Genomic DNA, 5042 nt, shown 5'->3' with positions numbered 1-5042 from the left:
AGGCATTTTTACTTATCCACAAACATTTGTTTATCTACAGTGTAGATTTAACTAAATTTGAGACATCATTTTGAGTCACCTTGTTAGAAATGCTGTTAAACCTAGGAAATATGCAAATACAATAGCAATGCATGAAACGTCACAGATTGTAGTGCCAAAAAAAAGAGAATCACTGGTTTTCACCTATACGAAATGTTAGGAGATAATTGAAACCTAGCTTCACCTCAAGAGAGATCAATAATAGGTATGTACTCAAATGAACTATAGTGCAAATTGAACAAGCTCTTATCTGAGTTATGTCTAGTATCTAATTGTGAGCTTGAGCAGAAAATTGCTTCTCTGTCCGGTGACCAAGAAAGAAAGCTTTGAAGGCCATAGCCATTTCATACCGACGATGCCGAACAGTTGACCTTCACATCATATAAATACTTCGTCCATCGTGTAGGCAATTCAGTTGATCCTATATACAAACACCGTGATGAGGCAGCAGGTCTTCCTATGGCTCAGCAGTAGATCTTCATGCGATGACGTCGATGTATCATATAAACTAACTACAATAAAAATGAACTATCTACAATATAAATACTCGCATTCGAAGCTACAACAAATAATACACAGCTGATTCATATATTCAAATGTTTATCTTCAATGGTCAATAGAAGACCACCGTGCGAGAAGCGTAGGATGAATGAATATGTTTAGATCCGATTTGTGGTGCGCGAAGTTTTGAACGATTGATGGTGATTTCAGTAACTTGCTAACTTTACTTCACTGTAAATTGAAAATGTTTAGATCCGATTTGTACCTTGCGTGTTGTGTTGCGTTGCGATGTAGCCCCGTTCAATTTGCAGCACGCCGCGAGACGAGAAGATCCGTTCAATTTTGTCACGCCCCTGGCCACCGGCGATCGTCGCCGAGACGTGAGCTCCTCGCCGTACCTGAGAAAGACCCAGGATGACAATATTCTAGAAAGGTTTCTGTTATTCATTCCATACCCCTTCCTCAAGTCTTACAACATACTTATACTAATGTCATGGGTATAGCCCACTACGGCCCAGTACGGCCCACCACCATTACAAATTCAAATACGTACTCACTAGTACTGATATGTGTGATCTCTAACATTGGCCGGATGTTACATTACCGCCCCGTCAAAGCGTTGCTTGTCCCCAAGCAACACTGACATGCAATGCAGAAAAAATGCCTGGATCCCAAGGTCTAGTTATCCAAAGAAGAACCATGCCAAGAGGGACAGTACATAGGATCATATCACCATGGAATGCCATCTTATCACCGTGCACCCTCAACCCATCACCTCCATATTGTTTCCTTGGTACGTTCTGCCCGTAGACTATCAAGATTCCATTACAAATTCAAATACGTACTGCAAGATATTTCCCCTCTTCTTCATTGGTAGCATTCTGCTCCTTCTCCAGGCTATCCTCTATCACACTGCCAGCACGAGCAAGAAGAAGCTCCTTCATGCTTCCACCATGCATAACCATAGTAGCTGCCTCACTCAGTACGTCAGACCTGCTGGTCTCATCTACCACCTCACCCTCCTTCTCAGCCGATTCATCTAAGACTTCTCCACCTTGAGCAAGCTGCTGCAGTAACCCTTCATACGTATGAGATTCAAATTGCATCTCCCCATCCCATGCCACTTTTAGACCCACTTTACTGAACAACGGATCACCCAACTTCCATGGAGCATCAGGAACAACACCCTGCTCGCACTTGTTGTGCGTCTGGTCACCCTTCCTTTCCAGGTTCACCATATCTCCATGCTTGGCTTCCTCATCCCAAATCACGCTCTCCATCGGCATTTCATCAAACACTGAATCTTCAGAGAACATCGGAACAGCACCACCCACCTCACTGCAGGGGTGAGACATTTCATCAAACACCGAACCTTCAGAGAACATCGGAACAGCACCACCCACCTCACTGCAGGGGTGAGACATTTCATCAAACACTGGAGGGTCCATACTTTCAAACAGAACTGGAACGCAGTTGTGGCCACCATAGTCGTCGTCGTTGTTATCAATAGCCCAACCCAGGTTGTTGTTCCAACTGGTAGAGACATCAAAACCACCAGAGAGCACGCCACCTCCAAGAGGTGTAATGTCAAAGGCTCTGAGACAGCCATACCTGTCACCCATGATGCCGAACTCGACTGCCTCACCGACCTTAAGGTTCTGGTCACCTGAGATCTCGTGGGACTTGAGGGACGGTTGTAGAAAATACAGGAACTCGCCATGGTCGACTGAAGTGACGAATCCGGAACCCGTGGTAGCGTTGAACCACTCCAGTGTCCCCTTCATTTTTTTTCCGACGACATCGCCTCCACCTTTCTCGCCGCTGCGGCTGCACGATCCGCCTGCTCCTTGAGTCAAAATTGATCTGCCTCCATCACCTCCAGTCTACTTCCCAACCGATCCAACATCTCTATCCTCTTCTCCCACCGCTCAACACCCTTATGTTCAAATGTCACCATGGCCGAGAACTGAAATTGCGCCCACCGTCGACTTCACTGGTCGCTGCAGCCTACACCACCGACCGGACGTCCACCAGAGATCGATGAACGTTGAGTCGTTGAGGATGCGTTGTCGATGCCACGAGTCGTCGATGGAGAATGAAGCCCGCGCCGAAGACCCAGCCAAGTGAACGACACCTAGGCAATTCGTCGAACAGGTTGTAGGAACTATCTCTCCCGCCACCACCACGCTTCCGTTGCGCTGCCAGAAACACCAAGCCGACCACCCGACGAAAGTCACCGAGCAACGAAGACGCGTCGCCGAACGTTGAGGGTCGATGAATGAACCCGCGCGTGAAGACCCTAGTCTTCAAGGTGGAGTCGACGTCGAGACAGAGCGTCGCCGAGGGAGCGCGTCCCGCTCCGCCCGCCGCCGAAAATGGTCCACTGGATTGATCAAGGAATTTTACACGCAAACTTGTTGCGCAACCAAATCGACATCCATCGTCCGCCTTCGCCTCCTGTTTGCCAACTCGATCGATGGGATCTGCGAACTCGCTGTCGCAAATGTGCCCAAGGATAGACGAGCTTTGATACCACTTGTCACGCCCCTGGCCACCGGCGATCGTCGCCGGGACATGAGCTCCTCGCCGTACCTGAGAAAGACCCAGGATGACAATATTCTGGAAAGGTTTCTGTTATTCATTCCATACCCCTTCCTCAAGTCTTACAACATACTTATACTAATGTCATGGGTATAGCCCACTACGGCCCAGTACGGCCCACCACCATTACAAATTCAAATACGTACTCACTAGTACTGATATGTGTGATCTCTAACATTGGCCGGATGTTACAAATTTGCAGCAGCACCGGTGATGAAGCGTAGAACGAGAAGCCAAACAACACGAAGCAGGGCATGGGGACACAAAGGGCGGAAGAACCCAGGGATGAAAAAACAATTCCCCGTGCGATCTCCCACCCAGCACACAAAACCAACATCTTTATTATGATGCCTGCCATGCGAGCGCACCCAACATGGCAAAGGCCTTCAAGATGTCACATCTCACAATTGTTCAACCATGCTTTAGAAGCCCGTCGACGCCTCCCATTTGTCCAGTCCGTCAAGATCCAGATTCCCCCGGAACGTCATAGCTCTGAAGGTCGGCAGATATCAATTCGACGGATCAGAAACCTCCAGGCACAAAAACAAGGCAGCCTTGTCTCGCTTCGAGCTGATGCGTCAACTCATCAATCAAACTAAACAGATCGGAACCTGCACATCATCACAAAACAAAACCATGCGTTTCGAAAAATCAAGTAACAGAGCAAGACTCACCGTTGTTCGATCGGACCAAGCATCTGATCCTGAAGCCACGCGGAGGCTCAGATCTAGACGAGAAGAGGATTTCATCAGGCAAGAGGAACGCGGCGACTTTTCTTCACCAAGGTCCAAGGCAAAGGCGGGGTAGGCAAAAGATTCGGCTATTTATTGTCCAGTTAGCGGAAATCCAACGGCTGCGATGAGGCAGTTCGAGTCGGACGGTCAGGATGGGGAGCGTGTGCCGGAAGGTGATCAGGGATGAAAGTGTTAATCCGAATGACAAATTTAATATTTTAAATAAAATATATATATAATTTGATGTTAATATTTTCTTATGTTATCAAGCACATTAGTACAAATATAAATAAAATATTACATAAATTGTTTTATATATTATTTGGTCCCTACAACATAAATAGTTGAAAAAATTACCGAATTTGTTTCCGAATCCATACCGAAGTTTATATCTATTATTTGAGAAAATATAGGATGAATTTAAGGTTTATCTTTTATGAATCTTTACAAGTTGAATATTAAAAACAAGAATACAAAATTGTATTATGGATTATATATCCTATTTATTCACAATCAAAGAAAAACGACTAAAAAACTGATTACCAAATAAATACAGTTTCCGACCGTTTTTATCGCAGTGATTGGTGGTGCCACGTCAATTGCGTGTGTTGGCCGCAACTTTGCGAACAAATTAGCGTCACTTCATGCGTCATTGCTTTTGCAGAATAGAGATGATTCGCTTGTACCATGGTCAACTGTCCTCATTAGTTGGTTCGTAGGGATTTTTATCGGAACTAACATCAGACGCCCATCCAGGAGCCCTATGGTTGAACGGTTGAAGGTAGAAGCAAATGTCGAACAAACATGGCTCTATGTAACTATAATTATAATAAATACTGCGTCATTGTTTTTGCAGCAGCTCAGCATATTTAGGCGAAAAGACATTAGAAGCTAAGATTAATATAGGTTGTGTAACGATGACAAGTAACAAATAGCATTTTAAAATAAAATTGAAGGCTCAATATCTTTACCATTATTTCTAAGACTGTAGCACCAACATTGTTATATCCGGTTTTAGGGACAAAAATTTAGCAATGGGTGAGTTCACTTATGGTAGGGCCTCAGCAAATGGAAGGAGTTACGCAAAGTAAACATTTGGAATAGGGATGGTATTTCTAGTTAATCCTATTTAGGCAAATCCTAAATTTATGCAGATATCCAAAAGTA

At 45.1% G+C, this 5042-nt stretch overlaps 1 pseudogene across 1 annotated transcript; it reads right to left on the bottom strand.

The window, feature by feature from the left end:
• Window positions 1–3160: 3160 nt before the first annotated feature.
• Window positions 3161–3930, bottom strand: LOC100275956 (uncharacterized; annotated as a pseudogene). The gene is made up of 2 exons (NR_163826.1): window positions 3816–3930; window positions 3161–3633 (listed from the first exon to the last, which is right to left on the bottom strand). The product of NR_163826.1 is annotated as an uncharacterized protein (transcript).
• Between the last annotated feature and the right edge of the window lie 1112 nt (window positions 3931–5042).

Source organism: Zea mays, chromosome 10, assembly GCF_902167145.1.
Source record: "Zea mays cultivar B73 chromosome 10, Zm-B73-REFERENCE-NAM-5.0, whole genome shotgun sequence".
Taxonomy (NCBI): domain Eukaryota; kingdom Viridiplantae; phylum Streptophyta; class Magnoliopsida; order Poales; family Poaceae; genus Zea; species Zea mays.
Note: the sequence above shows the minus strand (reverse complement) of the source record. Positions and strands in the feature narration are given on the sequence as shown.